At 37.9% G+C, this 19,876-nt stretch overlaps 1 pseudogene; it reads left to right on the plus strand.

The window, feature by feature from the left end:
- Positions 1-347: 347 nt before the first annotated feature.
- On the plus strand, positions 348-1,192 carry LOC138922971 (mitochondrial import inner membrane translocase subunit Tim17-A pseudogene; annotated as a pseudogene).
- Positions 1,193-19,876: the final 18,684 nt, after the last annotated feature.

A 19,876-nucleotide genomic window follows, 5' to 3' on the forward strand; every position in this document is an offset into this window, starting at 1 on the left:
CTAATTGGACATTCCTAGATTATTCATCGTATGCTAAGAAACCTCAATCGGATATGATATTTGGCCTATGGATATAAATGCTCAAGATAGTTAAATATATATAGTATATAGATATGTGTGTATATATATTCACAAGACATACACACACACAAGCACATACTATATAGTGTTTCAACCTCAGTTTACGCCAAAACAGACACGTTTTCTCGTGTCTCTCTGCCAGTGGGTGGATTTTTCTTTTCATACACCTTATCATCAGGTACACTATCCTTGTGCGTACATAAAAATCCAGTCTCCTACAAGACTATATGAACTGGTCCTTAAGTACTTCTCTGGCCTCATCTGCTACCACTGCATTTCTCTTACTTCCATGCATCAATCCACTTAGTCTTCTTTCTGTTTCTCAAATATGTCAAGATTGAGAAACCCTGCTGTTTTGCAGCAACAGAATATCGCTGTTCCCTCTCAAAGAATGTCCTTCCACTGTTGTCGCATAGATCTAGCCCCTTTTTGTCATTCAGACCTTACTTCTCGGCTGCCGGAGCCAAGATGGAGGAGTATGCATGGGAGCCATGCCCCTGGCAAATTGTGGATGACTGTGGGGGGAGGGGGGGGGGCTTTACGATAGGTACTATAGGTGGCGGTATCTTTCAAGCAATCAAAGGCTTTCGCAATTCTCCAGTGGGAGTAAACCACAGACTGCACACGAGTTTGACAGCTGCTAAAACCAGGGCTCCGCAGCTGGGAGGGAGCTTTGCAGTTTGGGGAGCTTTCCATGATTGACTCCAGTATGGTTCAGGTCAGAGGGAAGGAAGACCCCCTGGAACTCCATCACAAGTGGTGCCTTAACAGGAGCCATCCTGGCCAGGAGAAATGGACCAGTGGCCATGGTCGGGTCAGCCACGATGGGTGGCATTCTCCTAGCTTTAACTGAAGGAGCTGGTATCTTGTTGACAAGATTTGCCTCTGCACAATTTCCCAGTGGTCCTCAGTTTGCTGAAAACCCCTCCCAGTTGCCTTCAGCCCAATTACCGTCCTCACCTTTTGGAGACTACCAACAATATCAATAGGACTTCTTTCCCAGGACTTCTTCAACAGAATGAGCTGCAGTTCAAGAAAGGATTTCAGAAGATCGAGTTACAGTCTGTTTTTAAAACCATAGGTGAGACAGCTGTCGCCCAACAGGATATGAAGGGACATTTAGCACATTTTTCTATTTAAAGGAACATGGAAGGGGGGTGTTAAGAGATAATACATTTATTTATTCACACTTGGATTGCATTTGTAAGCAAAGTAAGTGTCTTATATCTTTAAAGGAAATATAATAAGTGCTTAGGAGATACAGGACCACAGGGCAGACAACAGGGAAAGATGCATGTCATTCCTTGAGGACCTCACTGCCTGAATTTGCGTGTTCTGTTAGTCAGACAACAAAAACTCCTGGAACTTGCGCTTTCTTTTAAGATAAGTTGCAGGGTTCTGCTTTTCATCCTCACACACTTTAAATAATGCTTTGAAATAATAATAATAATGCTTTAAATGAGTGCTTTGAAAATGGCACTTTTTGTAGTTAGACTCCCCCCTCAGTCAAGGGAGCTCGTGTATGAGAAGAACTGTGCCGAGTCCACATGGATCCTTCTGTAGTGCATACTTTCTGGATTGACAGCTAGGGCGGAACATGCACTCTTCACTTTGGAAGTAAAATACCCTGTGTCTTGGTTTTAAGGATGTCAGATACAAGACTCTCTGTACCTTTGAGGCCACTGTGTCTTCATTCTTCACCATTGGAGCCGTCAGCAGACACAAGTTCCTTCCGGTAGACCCATGTCTACATGAGAAGAATTCACAGAGGGTGGGGGAGCACTGGAGGTTTGATGTTTACTGGGTGCTTGAATAAAATGTTTAAAAAAAAAAACAATGGTACTCTGCAAGACCTGGCTACATAGGGCTCAGTGTAAAAGGAACGTGCAAGGCCTCTTATTAAAAGTTTCAGGAAGTGACAGCAGAGCATTAAACCATGTGTCAGCTCTTCTAAGTGTGGGGTTCTGTGCAGTCATACGTGTCACATCCTCATGAAGCTGGCTCTCCTTTCCCTGACTAGCTAGTCAAATGCCTGATTCCACTTAATTTTTCTCTGTCTTATCACTCTGGGATTTTTTTCTTCATGTCAACTACCACTACCTGAAATTATTTATTTGCTTCCTTATTTACTAGCTATCTTCAACTGCTAGAATATAAACTGTGCGGACAGAAACTTCTGTATTGTTCACTGCTCTAGCACCTAGAATGGTACCTGGCTCAAAAAATATTTTGTTTCAATGGGTAAATAATTTAGTCCATTATTTCCAGTGTTACAAATAGCAACCTATTTTAAGGCCAAAGATATGTCAGAATAACTTAACACTATCCCTAGAGCCAGAAAATCTCAAACAACATATGTATTTAATAGATTTAAAAGTAAACCCAAAATCAGAGTTTTAAAAGATTAGCTTGGAAGTAAGAAAAATATTCTTCCCATTCAGATGCTTAAAGATGGATTCTGGGACCAAAAGAAAAAAAAGACCTTAAATGTTTATAGTTTGTTCATTCTATTACAAAATGATATTTGGTGATGTTTATTAGAAAAAATATATTAGCGTAATCTAGGTTTCCAAGAATTTATGAAGACAGATTTTGCTTATTTTTTTGAATACCAATTTTATTTTATTCTCAGTGTTCAAGTAAAGCTCAAACTATCATATGGACTTAAGCAGGTTTTATTACCTTGAAAAAGTCAGTGATATTGATATTTATCATTAACATATTCTCTTGCCACTAGGTTTCACATACCCTTGATCCAAGGACAGGCCATCCACTGTGGTCAGATAACTTAGTGCTAAGTCTCATAAAGAAATGCATTTGAATTCATTTCCGTGTGGTTTCCCTATACTTCTATTTTTTACAACTTCATCAAAAAGTACTTTAAAGTATTTTTTATGAATGTGTAAATTCTCTGGCCTAAAATTACTTTAAATCATTTCTGATTTGTTGTTTGATTAATCTACATTTTTAACTAAGCTTTTGTTAAGTGGTAGCACTTGAGAAATAGATTAATAACAGCGGCAATGCTACTGATTAAAAATGTGGCAGTCCATTGCCCGCTCTATTTCTTATTGCATTTTCTTTTGAAATTTACAGTGTAAAGCTTACATCAGTTTTAAAATGCTGCTCTAGCTGTTTAGAATTTTACAATGATGTAACTGGCCAAGTATAGCGGCTTTAATGAAGTACTTGCTATTATACCTATGACAGCTCTTATACCTGTGACAGTTAATATTGCCTCAGGCCTGTGAAATGCAAAGCCATCTTCTGATCATGATCTTGGAGTTTTATCTGTGTAACCTAGTACTTACCATTTTTTTAAATTGTTTTTCTTTTTTTAATTGAACATCCATTACTTTGATACAGTCATTGTTACCTCTTTGAATTAACAGGCTTTAACAATAAAGAATTTTCTTTCTGTTTGTTACTCAGCTCTTTATATTTCCTAAAGGTGTAGTTTTGTTGAAATAACCTATCAATGGGTCTTCTGGCTAGTTGTGTTCAATGAATAAATGATAGAATGTTCTAGTTGTAAGTGCCCTTAAAGATGATTGAGTCTAATGGCTGTGCACATCTCCAGCCATTCTTCCACCACACCTTGTCCTGGCAGACATTACTAATTGATTACCATCTCCTTTCCTAATGGGTTTCCAAGCAGCCTGAGAATCTTCCTCAACACAATATTGATTTTGTACAAACTAGTAAGTCCTAGATTCTTGTCCTGTCCTCTCATTATATAGATGAGGAAACCAAATCCCAGACATTTTAAATGATTTGCTAAAGCTTACAAGACCAATTAATTAATGGCTGAGCTGGGACAAGAAAATAAGTCAGCTGACTCCCAATTAAATCCTCTTGCTCCCAGCACTGGTAACTTTGGTGAATTTTTCTGCTCTAGTAATCTTTTTATTCAGCTGCCTTTTAAATAATCTTAAAATGGACTATTACCAATTTTGAATCTTATCTTTGTGCCAGGGGAAATTAGGCTAGGCCACCAAGTTGGCCCTCTCAAGTAGATTGTCATCATCTCTGGGGGAGCTTCTCTGTTTGTTTCTGACTCTGCTACCCACGGCAGCCCCAGTTCTTCCAAGCCTGCCCCCCTTGGAAATAGCCCTGCGAAATCTTACTCAGCATACTTTGCATTCCAATTTATACCATTCCCAGAAGAGATTTTAGCCACGAATATTTCTTCTGTTTACAAATTTCATTCAAAGCATGTCAGTACCAACTACCTTTCTGCAAAAATGCCAAGGATTTGAAGATGGATGCCTGGGTAGGGAAGCTCAATGGCAGTTTTAGAGTTGCCCTGATTTTTGTCATGTCCTAAGAAGATTGGAATAGGTCCAACTAAATATTACAATAAATACTGTATATAAGTTTTCTCAGCAAGGATCTGTTTTTCATGGAACCACAGAAAAAGCTGGGCATCAATCTTCATTATGTATTTTGTATGTATCAGCTGCTCCACTGCAGATTGGGAACAAATTCATACTCTAAGGATTCTGACAGTTTACAAATTATGCTGTTATAAATTTGATTCTCTCTGGACCAATGAGCTGAAAGTTCTACCAAGTTTCTTTCTGAGTCATGTGAACTCATGATTCAACCAACCCGCCTCAGTTGTCAGACTTGAGTGCTGTGAAGATATTATCTGTCTTGGTCTCTGAGCATGTTTTTGTATAATAGGCCTTACTTTAAAATCACTCAGTTGCTGCATTTCACTGAGATGCATCTTCCACCTTTTGAATTGCTATTAGTTGTACAGACCAATTTGTAGCCTTGATTTTTCCAATCTTTTTGACCCAGCTGCTAGCTAAACTTCAGATTTTTTTTGAGCTGTCATACTTGTTTCCTTTGTTTGGTTTACTCTGCCAGCGGCAGTGGAAGTGAAGCTTATTTTTACTGTAATTTTAGAGATGACTCTGGATCAGTCCCTATAAAAGTATACCGTGGGGGTGCTAATGTTCAAAATTAAAGAACGTTAATTTTCTTGAATTTTGAAATTAAAGTTAATTTTGAAATTTAAAAACATCATTGCAATTCTCCAGGTGGTTGTGCCTTTCCTGAGGTGGGAATAGGGAGTAGGGATGGTGCGATTGCATATAATTTGAAGACAGGCAGTACCTTTGTTTCATTACCCTGATTTATTTTGGGGACCATTTATAAAGTATTTTAAGCTTCATTTAGCGCTATAGGAGTATGAGAGGTTTTTATGGTTATACAGAGGTGTTATGGGAAATGTACTGAGAGCTCAGGAAAGCCCAGAATGGAGCTGATGTATCTCGTGAGTCTCTCCTCTGCCTTCGCGCTAGCCTGGGGTGGGGGGTCCTGGGAGGTGTATGTATGTGCCTTGCTAGGAGGCTGAACACAGAAGGCTGGAGGGTCTACGCAGGAGAGAAGCACCAGCTTTACAGTTAGAAGTTAAAGGACTCTTCTTATATATGATAGGGATGTTATAAATTTTTGATGAATCAAAAGTTGCTTGGGAATATAGATTTTAATTTACTATCAAGGTGTCACCTTTTGTTTTCAGTTTCTTCTTCAGGTTATGTAACAAATAACCCTAAACCTTTGCAGCTTCAAACAATAAACACTTATTGTGCCATACAGTTTCTATGGATCAGGAATCCAGAAACAACTTAGCTGAGGTGTTCTGGTTCAGTGTCACTCAGAGATTGCTGTCATTTGAAGGCTTGACTGCAGCTGGCCAGTCAATGCTGGTTGTCAGTCAGGCTGTATTTTCTCTTCCTGTGGAGCTCCCTATTAAGCTGCTTGAGTGTCCTCATGACATGGCAGCTGGTTTCCAGAGCGAGTGATGTGGGAGAGGCAGGCAGAAGTCCTAATATCTTTTATTAACTAGCTTCAGAAGTCATGCTCCATCATTCCACAATAATAGTTACATAGGTTATTCAGTGGGAGCTACACAAGGGCATGAGTACCATGAGGTGGGATCACTGAGGGACATCCTGCAGGCTGCCTCCCACAGCTCTGAATAAAAATCATGTTTGAGGTAGATTTTAATGAAAACGATAGCTTTTATATTCATACGGATGGGATGTGTAGGTTGACTCATGACTGGTTTTCAGTGTTTGTGTATATCTGTGTTTACTGTAACTGGCCTATAACATGTATTCATTAACTTCTATTTTAAAGCACACTTGTATCTTGGACTATGATTAGATTATCTGATGGTATTTATCATTCTTACAGAATAAAAGCTACCAACATGAGACAACAAAAATTAGGGTTGCGGTTGTCTTCATCATCTTTGTGAAACCCACTGAAATATTTAGCTACTTTAGAAGAGATGGGTTATTGGATTAGCTCCTCGTTTTGTGTCGAATCACCACATACAATATTTTTCACAATTGCTGTTGCTTATGAAAAGAGAAAAACATTTTCTGCTACAGAACCACAATATAAATGAGAAAATATTGAGCTGAAATGGGAAAATAACATTATAAATATAGCTCAGGAAATGCAAGTCAGAAATCCAAAATAAGTTCAGTGTATGCTGAAAATGTTAGCATTTTCAATGTATTTAAAGATAATTATATTGCAAACATAATACAATTTTAACCATTGTTTCCCAGTTGAAAGGCTTAGGGATGCTTATTTAAGTCACTAGAAGAGATGTGTGTTGTTGTTTTGTTAGCATCAGAACTTATACAAATAATAAAATGAATAGTTTTCACTATTCATTACTTACTATTATTTACCCTAGGCAGGTTACCAAATAGCACTTTTTAGGTTATTATCTTTTAAGTTTTTTTAAGTGAGCAAACAAAGCACTCTTCTGCACTGATGTTGAGAGTAAAACAAGACATCTTTCTAAATGGAAATTTGTAGACATGTGTCAAGAGGCTTAATAATGTCCACACATTATAGGTAATGAGCAACCCTACTTCTAGAATTGTGTTATAAGGAGATAATTGGAGAGGAAGTCGAAGATATATATGTTCATGGCAGCAATAGTATTATTAAAAATATTGGAATAATAATCAGTAGGCAAATGACAAAATAAATGACACTGTGTTCTCATTACATTAGCACACAGGCTAAACTGTTATAACTGAAAGACCAACCTCAACAGAGAAGTTAATTTCAATAAATTTCAGTATTTCAGAGGTACTAACCCTGTGGCTGTGCACCAGAAGATGATCAGGGAGCTAGGTCTCCACTCTCTTTCTCTGTTAATTTGAAGACTATACTCTTTACGTAGTTTCAGCCGACTCACCATCACCAAGACCTTGGGCCAGACTATGGAAATGGGGAAAAAGGAAAAAGAAGGCAAGCAGCTTTCCTTTAAGAAAATGACCTAGAAGTGAAATACCTTATTTCTGCTCACATTCTAATGGCCAAAACTTAATCACAAGGTCACACTCAGGTAAAGTTAGGACGTCAAGGGCTATACCCTGAATTGTGAGAGTGAATGAAATATGAAAGTGGCCATATATAACCTTTAAATATTATCTTAAGTGAAAGAAGCCACTTTTAAAAGGCCACATACAATATGATTCCATTTCTATAAAGTGTCTGTAATAAGCAAATCCATAGATGCAGAAAGTGGATTAGTGGTTGTCAGGGGCTAGGGGAAGGAAGGACTGGGAAGTGACTGCTAACGGGGATGGAGTTTCTTTTTGGAGTGATGAAAATGTTCTAAAATTAGATAGTGGTAGTGGTTGCACAACTCTGTGAATGTACTAAAAATCACTGAATTATATACTTTAAAATGATGAATTTTATGGCATGAGAATTATATTTCAGTAAAGCTGTTATTAAAGAAAAAAATGTTCCAGTGCAAAAAAGGACAACAAGGAAACTTTCCTTTCACAACCCTTGCATGGACAGAGGGGAAATGCCCTACCCCAGGAATTTAAAACCAGAAGTCAGCCCTTACATGGGCTTCAGCCTGAATTCATGCCACCTGTGTCTGTAGAAATCTCCAGCTGAAGACTTTTTCTAAAGTGGTTCCAGTTCTACATCAGCCCCCAGGTGTCTAAAATTCCAGGAAAACGAGCAGTTCACAGTCCAAATCACAAAAAATACAAAGGTACTAGGGCACCATGAACAAAAATCAAGTCAATAAAACACAAGATATCAGTAATGGCCCTGCAGAGATTTCAGGTGTGGGGTTTGTTAGACAAATATAGAATAACCGTGGTTGATATATTTTAATAATAAAAGAGGATTTTGAAAATACAAGCAAGGAGTAGCAGATTTTTTAAATAATTATCAAATTCTAGAAAAGAAATATATGATAAATTAAGTTTACAATTTAGTTCTATAGATTTATCAGCAGGTTTGACTTACAGTTAATGTACTGGAGGACAGATATGAGCATGTTATCCTGAACAAAGTCTAAAGAAACACAAAGACAAAGAATATGAGAGATCAGGATATAAGAGAGGTTAGGATAAGAAGTTTGATATACTTCAAATCAGAGCTCTATAAGGAGAAAATAGAGGGAATGGGGAAGAGGCAGTATTTGAAGATCTGATAACTGAAAATATTCTAGAATATTTGAATCCACAGCTTTAAGAAGCCCTAAGCGTCCCAAGCAGTATAAGAAAGACGATATCCACCCTAAACACATTGGTGTGAAATTGCGTAACAACAAAGAGAAGGAGAAAATCATAGAAGCAGTTTAAAAGGGTGGAAGAAGAAATCATCTTCAAGGCAAGAGCAATTAGACCTACAGCTTATTTCTCAACAGAATCCAGAAGAGAATTGAATTATATCCTCAATATGCTGAGAGAAAATACACATCAATTTATAATTCTATACCCAGAGAAAATATCTTTCAAGAATGAGAGTAAAATTCTGTCAGTTGCTCAAAAGTTCTCTGAATCTCACAATGCAACAGAAAAGCTACTTTGTTCAAGTAGTTGCAACAGAGAGCATACTCAAAGGAAGTCTCTCTCTGAAAATGAAGAGAGGATTTTACAGAGGAAAAGAGACAAAAGTGGCCAAGCGCCAGCTGCAGGGTTGGTGGGTGTTGGTCAGACAGGTGTTGCAATCTTGCAGAAATGAGTTTTTTCCTTGCAGTTTGGCTGTTGCAGGCCATTACCTCCTTTTCTAGGAGTTGTTGGCTCAAAGGAGGAATTTAGAGGGAGTGGGTTAGTTTCTCAGTACCAGAGAACAAGGGAGTAGGTGTAAGTTCAGAGCAGAAAATGTTTACGGTTCTCCACAGTCCCTCCTCTTGAACAAAGCACACAAGAGTCCTATACCTGCCAACCTGAATGGGCCCATTGAGATAAAAGGAAAGTTATTAGAATGGGGGTCGATTTTAGGGTTAAAGTTTCTCTTTGCTTCTGTTCTGAGATAATGTTCTGAGATCATTTGTTTTGAAAGTATGTTGCTGCTTAGCTGAATGACCCTAAGAAATTACAGTAGTCCCCCCCCTCATCCATGGTTTCAGTTACCTGTGATCAACTGTGGTCCAAAATGGTTTCAGTTTCCATGGTTTCAGTTACCTGCAATCAACTGTGATCCAAAAATGTTAAATGGAAAATTCTAGAAATAAACAATTCATAAGTTTTAAAGCGTGTGCTGTTCTGAGTAACGTGATAAAATCTCACACCACCCTGCTCCATCCTGTCCAGGACATGAATCATCCCTTTGTCTAGCCTATCCATTCTGTGTACACTGCCTGCATGATAGCCACTTAGTAGTTGTCTTGGTTATCAGAACGACTGTCGTGGTATCACAGTGCTTGTGTTCAAGTAACCCTTATTTTACTTCATAATGGTCCCAAAACGCAAGAGTGGTGATGCCGGCAATTCGGATATGCCAAAGAGAAGCCATAAAGTGCTTCCTCTAAGTGAAAAGGTGAAAGTTCTCAACTTAATAAGGAAAGAAAAAGAATCATATGCTGAGGTTGCTAAGATCTACAGTAACTTCTATTACCAGTATATTGTTATAACTGTTCTATTTTATTATTAGTTATTGTTGTTAACCTCTTTCTGTGCCTAATTTATAAATTAAACTTTATCATAGGTATGCATTTACAGGAAGAAACAGTATATACAGGGTTCGGTACTATCCACGGTTTCAGGCATCCACTGGGGGTCTTGGAAGGGATCACCTGTGGCTAAGGGGGATACATTTAATGAGAGGGATTCCTACCAAGAGGCAGAGCAGGTGAATGAACAACCTTTGGAGGATTGTTCAGAGCCAAGACTGGGTTTCTGTCAGGAATATCCAGAAGCAGCAGCCCCAGCCCCCTCCACCCACGGCAGAGTCCATCCCAGAAGTCAGGACCAGCTAGTCCACGCAGAAGATAGTTTGGTTGGCTTCACATCAGAAAGGTTCTGAGGGGATGTACATGCAGCAGTCATCTCTAAGGACTGTACACGAACCCCCAATGGGATGCTAAGACGGAGGCAAAGTTGTCTTGGCTATTTAGGTCCTTACAATTCCCTATGAATTTTAGAATTAGCTTGTCAATTACAAAAAGTCTACTGGGATTTTAATTGGGTTTGTGTTGACTCTACAGATCAATTTGGGAAAAATTGATATCTTTAGCAATAAACCCATAAACACGGTATATCTCTGCATTAGTTAGTCTAATATTTCTCTGCACTGTTTTGTAGTTTTTAGTGTACAGATCTTGCACATCTTCTGTCAAATTTATTCCTAAATATTTTATATTTTTGTTGCTATTTGTTAATGGAATTTTTCTTAATTTCCGGTGGTTTGTTTTAGTATGTAGAAATGCAATATATTTTCATATACTGATCTCAAAAAAGGCAACCTTGCTAAATTCATTTATTTTAGTAGCTTTTTTTGTTGTTGATTCCTTTGGATTTTCTACATACATAACCATGTTATTTGCCAACTGCAAAACTTTTAATAGACAATATAGTTGTATATCTTTATGACCCAAGGAAAGTGAAGGGTTTTTTTAAACCAGTTAAAGAAAATGCAGACCATAAAGGAAATTATAAATATATTTGACAAGTTAAATTTCATAATTTTGATTCATGAAAAGATAAAGAAGTTAAAAAAGAAGCCCCACACTGATAGAAGATATTTAGAGTAAATCTACCTGGCAAAGGCTTAGTATCTAAATTGCGCTGCCCAGTAGGATAGCCACAAGCCACTGTGGCTTTGAGCACTTGAAATGTGGCTTGTCTCAATTGAGATGTACTGTAAATGTAAAATACACACCATATTTCAAAGACTTAGTACCAAAAAAAAAAGAACGTACAATATCTTCTTAAGAATTTTTATATTGAAAACATGTTGAAATCAAAATATTTTCAGTTAAATTGAAATACATAACTAAAATTGATTTCATTTGTTTCCTTTCACTTTTTTAATGTGGCTGCTAGAAAACTTTTAATTATATACGTCTCACATAAAAGCAGATACTCAAATGGCCGATAAATATATGAAAAAGGGGCTCACACTCTTAATCAAGAAAGTGCCAATTTAAACTATAATAGAGTACCATCTTTATCTACCAGATTAGCAGATATTTAAAAAAGAAAAACTGGCTAGGCTGCAGTGCACACTCCTCTCCCGCCCCCTGGTGCTGAGAATCTAAATTGGTACCGCTACTTAGGACACAGTTTGTGTTGTCTGTAAAGCTGACTGCACATACCTACCATCCAACACTTCCACTTCCCTATATTTAATAGAGGATCTCTTCTATACATGCACCAGGAGACATGTTAAAAATTTGTTCATAGCAGCATTATACGTAATTTTTAGAAACTGGAAACGAATGGCTAAACTGGTATATTCATACAAGTATATACAAAGTATATACCTTTTTCAGCTGAAAATGAACTTCAGCTAAGGCATCACTGTGAATGAATCCCAAAAGCACATTAAAGAATGAAGCAAGTCAGAAAAGAAAGCGTACAATATTCCATTATATTAAATTCAAAATCAGGCACAATCAAGCTACTGATTTTTTAGGAGTACGTGTATAAATAGTATCATAATAGAGAAAGACAAGGGCATAATTAACACAAAATTAACGATGGTGATTATCTGTGGGGCCAAGGGAGGGGATACAATCAGGAAGTGGCCCAGAGACAGCTTCTAAAGTCTGATAATGACGTCATTCTTAACCTGGTTGGTGAGTAAATCGGTGATTATCTTATTGTTCTTTAAAGTGTACATAAATATTTTCTAAAACTCTTTGTATGATAAATTTTAACAAATTAACACAGGCTGTACGACAACTATAATATGAACCTAATTTTATTTGCACACACACACAAAAACTAGATTGTTAAATATGTATGGGAAAATAACTCTAAGTACACCAAAATCTTTATTTCATGATGATGGGATCCATGTGGATAAGTGGTTGGAGTTTGGAAATTGAGGGTGCAGGGCAGCTTTGAGCGTTGAGCTACTTTCTAATAGAGTCAGCATTCTATTAATTGTGCTTATCAAAGATATAAGCAGGATTATATCACTAGAGACCTAAACAGGCAAGTTCGAGTATTTTTAGGGAAGTTTTAGATGGTTCCTAATTCTTTTGCACATGTAGAGAGTCATGATTAGTCATTTCAATGTGCATAAATCTCCTAGAAGTGGAATACTTTTTGTATATATACAGCAGCAAGTATGTTTAATAGAGTATTATTTGGGGTCAGCCCCGTGGCCAAGTGGTTAAGTTCGCGCGCTGCACTTCCCGCGGCCCAGGGTTTCACTGGTTCAGATTCTGGGCGCGGACATGGCACCACTCGTCAGGCCACGTTGAAGCGGCGTCCCACATGCCACACCTAGAAGGACCTACAACTAGAAATACACAACTATGTGCTGGGGGGATTTGGGGAGAAAAAAGCAGGAAAAAAAAATGAAGATCGGCAACACTTGTTAGCTCAGGTGCCAATCTTTACCAAAAAAAAAACCAGAGTATTATTTTTATTACTATGTAATTGTTCTTAGGATACATTCTCATACTTGGGTCACATTTCTATGATGGAATTAACGGCATCACATGTATTATCTTAGTACCAGTAAAACTTGAACTGTGCATTTAGTAAATGATAATACCCCTCCTCCCTGGAAGGGTTCATGTCTAACAAATAGCAGTTTATCATCAATAAACGTGTGTATTTGCCCTTTGGATTTTTAGATTATGAGGAATCATAAGCTGAGGCTCCTGAGTGTTTCCATTAACTTTGCATCATCATTTATTTATTTATTCACAGGCCACCTTCTCTTGTCTCTTGCTATTTATTCATTTTCATCCTAAAATGTATCATGTTTTGGGTTTTTTTTTAAAGATTTTATTTTTCCTTTTTCTCCCCAAAGCCTCCCAGTACATAGTTGTATATTTTTAGTTGTGGGTCCTTCTAGTTGTGGCATGTGGGATGCCCCCTCAGCATGGCTTGATGAGTGGTGCCATGTCCGCGCCCAGGATCCAAACCAGCGAAACCCTGGGCTGCTGAAGCAGAGTACATGACCTTAACCACTCGGCCATGGGGCCAGCCCCTATCATAATGTTTTAAAAGACAGTGTTTACATTACTGAATAGAAATAAGAATAAGTTTATTCATGATTGCATGAAGAGAAAACTTGTTTCAATAAGGACTAAAGAGAAAGCCAAGGAAGTATACCAAAATGTTACAAAATAATTAACAAAAAGATTGTGACTGGGATAAATAAATAAAATGAGCTGAAGGAAAAAATAATGTCCTAGGAACCCAGATGATGTTATTTCCTTCTCCTTTAGGAAACAGATCATATCTACAAGGGAATGTTGTAATGTATAGAACTTTATAGAAGAAAAAATATTCCTTTTTGTCTTTGGGGCCCAGGCCTTCAGAATACATGCATTTTTATTAATAGCAACAATAACTGCTGTTGTTTTTGTAATTATAATTTCATGCTAAGCATTTTTTTAATTTTTCAGCAAGACTAGCCCTGAGCTAACATCTGCCAATCCTCCTCTTTTTGCTGAGGAAGACTGGCCCTGAGCTAACATCCATGCCCATCTTCCTCTATTTTATATGTCGGACGCCTGCCACAGCATGGCTTGCCAACTGGTGCCATGTCCACACCCAGAATTCAAACCGGTGAACCCCAGGCCGCCAAAGTGGAACGTGCACACTTAACTGCTGCACCACTGGGCCGGCCCCCATGCTAAGCATTTTTAAATGAAGATAGTGAACCTCAGGTAGGTTAAATAACTAGCTTAAGGTCATTAGTGGAAGCTAGTAAGCAGTTAAGCCAGAATTCAAACCAAAGTCTGTTCCACTACAAAGCTTGTGCCGTTAACCTCTGTACAAACTGGCCATATACCCAACTCCATCTCCACTTCCTCTGTCGCTTTCAACCAGTTGAGTCACTTCTGATACGTGGATCAGAGGCTTACCTTAACATCTAGGTTGCGTACATTGTTTTACTACATTACAGGGCTCCAATTTTAATTTTTTTAAGGAAAAAAACATTTACAGAAAACTTAATTGTGACTATGATTTGATTCATATAAAAATGTTGAAGCTCTTATGGGCACTACACCAAGAACAAAGGCAAATGGGACAAAAAAAGAGCTCAAAGTAGGCCATTTGCTGAAATCTTAAATTTGATCAGCACTTTCTTCCAGGGAAAATAGTCTTTGTACCTGTTACAGGAGAGAGGATTTAGATAAAGTATTTAACCCCTTGAGCTATCTCCCACGCTCCACACAGGGTACAGAAACACAAAGAATGATTTACTCACCAAGGTTGAGCCCAGATTTAATATTCTGTGTCTGAAGTTTCCCCAACTCCTAAAATTTTCTGACTCTGAGTTTTCTCTCTTGTGGTTAGGGCAGCCAGACTGATCTAACAGTCCCTGAAGACCCATCTCTGAATTTTGTGTTCTGTATATGCTAGTGTCTGCTTAGAATGTGCATTTCAGACGCTTGGGGACCCCCCCTTTTCCTTATGGGATAGAACTTTGAGACATACTATCAGCCCCAGGGACCCTTTTGGGAAAACTTCTACCCAAGATAAACACAAAATATTCTCAATAGGAGACTGCCCTTTACTTCATAATAAAAGTATAGCAAGCCTTTCTTAAGTTGTAGAATATGTGCTTTTCCTCTAAGACTCTCTATCTCCTAATACGTTGGCCTTATTTCTAGGCATAGTTTCATGACGGTGGTTACCGTAAACCCACAGTGTACAAGTCCATTTAGGATCCAAGAGAGAGCCCAGACCTTGAGTAGTTCCCAGTTCATATATTCACGAGACATCCATAATCTAAGATTGCCCATTGCTTATTCACTTGCTCAGAATATTCCTCATTACCAGGCTTTAGAGCTGCTCTTCTAGACAGCTCTACCAATACAGGCAAATGTGTCAAGTCCCCTCCTTCAGGCTATGTCAGGGTCCTACACAAGCCACCCATCCACTTTTCTCCATTGCTACAAGACCGTTTTCTCTCTTTCTAAAGAAAAAAACCACAGATTTCCACTAATATCTCTTCTATAGTGCTTGTGTGTGTGTGTGTGTGTGTGTGTTGGGAAATATAAAAACTCCCATCTCACCTGCCAATAGATTTTGGCTGTGTATCTAACAATTTTAAGTGACACTTAGCTTGTAGTAAATGATTGTTGAATGATAGGATAAATGAATATTTAAATTCATCTTCTCTAATGCTTATTCTTGTGCCTAGAATACAAGACGTTTATTTGTTGAAATAATTAACAAAAGCAGTAATTACTTGGAGTTAAAATATATGTAAGTTTACCTACTGTAAACTTTCAAAATATATAAAAATTCATACAAAGAATAAAGGACTCATTACATTACTAATTCATTGTCTCCTTACATAAAATTGTTTTGGAAATAAACAAATTTCAAAATTGTGAGGCAATGTTTTATTGTTACATTGTCAAATGGTAAAAATGATTCATTTAACAAATCTTTATTGGGCCCCAGCTGTGTGCCTGCCACTGCGCTGGCCTCTGAGACACAGGGTGATGGTAGTGAGTGAGGTGGAGGAGGTACTAGGTAAGGCTGGAGGAGGAGGCAGACCATGCAGGGGCCTCTCCTCCCCAGCCCCCCACCCATGTGAAGCCAGGGCTGTTTCTAGGAAGAGGAGTGCCATGGTAGGTGTGACATAATTTGCTTTGCTCAGTACCAGGAATAGAGTAGACGGAAGGTTGGAGTAGATTTTAATGGACCTGTAAAGCTATACATTCACCCAAAGAGAAACCATCTTTGATTTGGAAGGACTGAGACACATCTTGTCTGTTTCATAGTTTTGTTTCATTGCTGATAACCAGTAAGGTGTTTCAGAAGTTTCTGTATAAATCAGGAGGTGAGAAAAAAGGCAGTTTGTAGTGAAAATGCTTAATTTGTGAAGCTATTACATTTTCACTTTAGCAGAAATTTGAGATAATGTGAAACTGCCTTACAGTTTATACTTTTATGATAATGACTTTCTATCTCCTCATCATTTATAAAATTCTAACATCAATAACTAATGGCACAATTTCTTTTTTAAGTAATCAGTAAGACATTCCATATGTATTTTCATCTTCTAAGCAACTTCAGAGGAAACATTTTTTCATGTTTAATTCCTTACTGAGGTGACTGTATCAAACTCATGATGTAACTCTGTGTTTTAGAACATGTATTATTTAAAGACTGCTTAACACTGCCATCTTATTGCATCAGAATGACTGTTCTCTTTGTCATCCATTCATACTTTTGGCACCACTGCGCTCAAATGAATTATCTAGTTATCGAGATTGTTACATGATATTTTAACTTCCAGCTCATATAAGTATCCTTTCTTTTCTAATTATTGTTTTGTGCTTTGGGGCAAAATGGATACTGAGTCAAAAGAGAATATAAAGACACAGAGGCCAAGATGCTGCTTGTTTTAATTCCTAATGCTCTTTGGGAAGCGTTTTATTCTACTCATTTTGGTTAGAATTTTACTGACTGACTTTACTACTGACTTTAAAGAACAACACTGACTTAGGGGAGATTTCAAGCAGAGTTTTCATCTCAGTGCTTTTTCCATTTAAATTCCATAAAAAGTAAGAAGCCTCAAGAAAAGGAAGTTTTCATATACATATGAACTGCTAGGATGATTATGTTGAAGGAGAAGGAAACAGAGAAGTCTGGGTTTCAATGTTACCGCTGCTACATAATCTTAGGAAAGTCGCTGTAATTTACAAAGACTTGTCTCGTATGCAGAATGGGAATAACGATGCTATTGCTTTGGATTATTATGAGAATTAAATGTGTCAATGTATATTAAGGTGTTTTGTGTATGGTAAAACTTTATACAAATATTAGTCAATTTCATCACGTGAAGATTTACAGCTACTCAAGGACATTTCTGTTGGGAGCACAGCTTTCATAAAGAAGCTATAGAACTCACACTTGATGGAAGGCAGCTGTAGAATGGATTGAAAAGAATCCAAGAAACAAATTATACCATTGTTTGCATCAAGATAGCCTACAGCAATAAATCAGCCACATTCATTCCCATGCACCTGCAAATAAACATGAGTGACGGATACTGTGCAGGCACTCTTGCGGTGGAAAGAAAATTAAATCAGAGTTCTGGTGTGGCTTGAAATTCTTAAAGCTTGAGATGATACAGATGGATTTCACAATGCGTATGGTAAGGAAATGTGTCTTTCCCATACTGCCACAGGCAGTAAGTTTTTAAATTAAGTAGAGATAAATTTCTTAGAATTTAAAAACTTTTGACAACAAATACACGTCTTCTCTAATGCTTACAATATATAGTGGAGAAATTTGTGTCAGATCCTAATGGGAATTGTACAAGTATTTTTATTGTTTTATTTTAAAAACATTTATTGAGCATTGGTTATCTGTAAGATGTGTTAAGAACTGGCCTCTGAAGCCTGGGGAGGGAAGAGGGAAGATAGAGGTGTTGTGTCCTCACTGGAGAAAGGTCCCCAAGTATTGCAGGGGAATAAAAGAAGTCAGGCAGCAGAGTGAACCCGTAAGTGTGGAAAAAGCTCAGGTATCTGATTTGGAACTTGAGAGGGATGGTATAACTTACCATCACGAGATCCTTGTCACAGCACAGTCACATGAGGGCCAATCATAACCCTGTTCCAAAGAAATAACTTTGGTCCCATTATAAATTATATTATTAATTTCATTTACTATAGTGTAATTTTTATGAAAAAATTGTTTTTAATTATTAAAGTTATTAAATTAGTAAATTAGTAGTAACCAGCAAAATAGACTCTATTGAAGCCATTAAGCCTTTCCTTCATTCATTTATTTACTCAGTGACTTCACAAATGTATACATTGTGCCAGATATGGGGCATCATTTAGGATATCACAGCAAGTGGCTATCAACTGAAATACCAATGATGGAGCAGTGTGGCTGCAATACAACCCCCTTCAGCAACATCCATCTTATTTCTTATGGCACTAGAGCCATAACACACAAATGAACTTATTATCCTGTGTTTGCTGCTATTATTTCAATTATACTGTTTCCCCACCTCTACTCCATTTGGTTCAGTCGCTCATTTCACCCAGTACTTAACACAGCTCCTCATATGATTGGCTCATGATGGCAAGAAACAAAAGGAAAAGGGAAGGAGAGGAAGAGAGCCCAAAGTAGAAAGTGAAAAAATAAGGTTGGTTTTCTTGAGTGACAAAGCAGCAGATTCTGAATATGATTCAAAAAGGAATTCCAGAAGATATGACCACTGTAGTACAGCATAGTTGGAATCAGGGTAGCCCCTCCCACAGTGACTACACGGGGAAAGTTACTTTAATTTTTTATACTGTATTTTCAGTGTTTGAAAAAATCTTGGTGCAGGAATGGAGCTGTATGGTGATTGTGATACACTTTTTTGAGAACCTGTGGGATTTTATAGTTTCAGAATCAGGATCGGTGCTCTAAGAACTTAGCTATTATTTTGTTAGAACTTTTCACATTGAGAGGAACAGAGACACCCTTGATTTTCTCTGTTAACAGAAGTTTCATGGTAAAGTTACATAGAAAAGTAAGGGGAAAAAAATAGGAAAGAAAGCAAAGTCTCAGCTTCCGCTCAGCGCTGCCTCATGGAGGTCGGGAATACTGTCCATCAGACTGGCAGCAGGCTGCTCTTGGCCTCCCTCTTCCGCACTTCCTCTGTCACTGTCAAGTACCTGACCCTTCTTACGACCTCTGCTTACTCTCTTCTCTCTCTCAGTCTTTCCACTTCTGTATGGCTCTATCCTCTTCAGATATTTCCTATTCTGACTTCTGAGAGAGAGAATATAAACTGTCAAGTCATTCTCTGGTATAAAGCATCCACTCTCTCTATACCACGGGTGTTGACGGCCTTGGTGTGAAACATAGTTGCAGCCGGGCAGGCAGTTTGTGGGGCAAAGCATTGCCACTTGCTCGTGGGGAACCCTGGAGCTGTGGGCAAAGGCAGGCCCTGTAGGACGGGAAGCAGTATAGTGACTATGGAGTATAAATATGGAAACCAGTGCTTTGAGGACTTTGGGGCAATATTAAGAAACAGCATGATGGAGAAGGTAATGTACTTCAAAGGCAAGATTTCCCTTCCTTTCAGTGCCAGTGGAAGCATGTGAATGGCTAATAAATTTAATGCCTACCTTTACAAGGGGAAAAATTTTAGGGCGAAACAAAAAGAAATGGAAGAAGAGGCCCAAGATTAGTTGTTTGTGAGTCACTAAAGTTTCTCCCATCTTGTCAAAGTGATGTTATCACAACTATAAATTCAAAAGTAAAAATAATCATCTCAATAGATTTCCTTTTCCCTCCTATTTTCCATGTTTCCATTTTTCTCTTATCCGTACAACCTTATATCCTAGAGA

The sequence above is a fragment of the Equus caballus genome, unplaced genomic scaffold, assembly GCF_041296265.1.
Source record: "Equus caballus isolate H_3958 breed thoroughbred unplaced genomic scaffold, TB-T2T haplotype2-0000437, whole genome shotgun sequence".
NCBI lineage: Eukaryota > Metazoa > Chordata > Mammalia > Perissodactyla > Equidae > Equus > Equus caballus.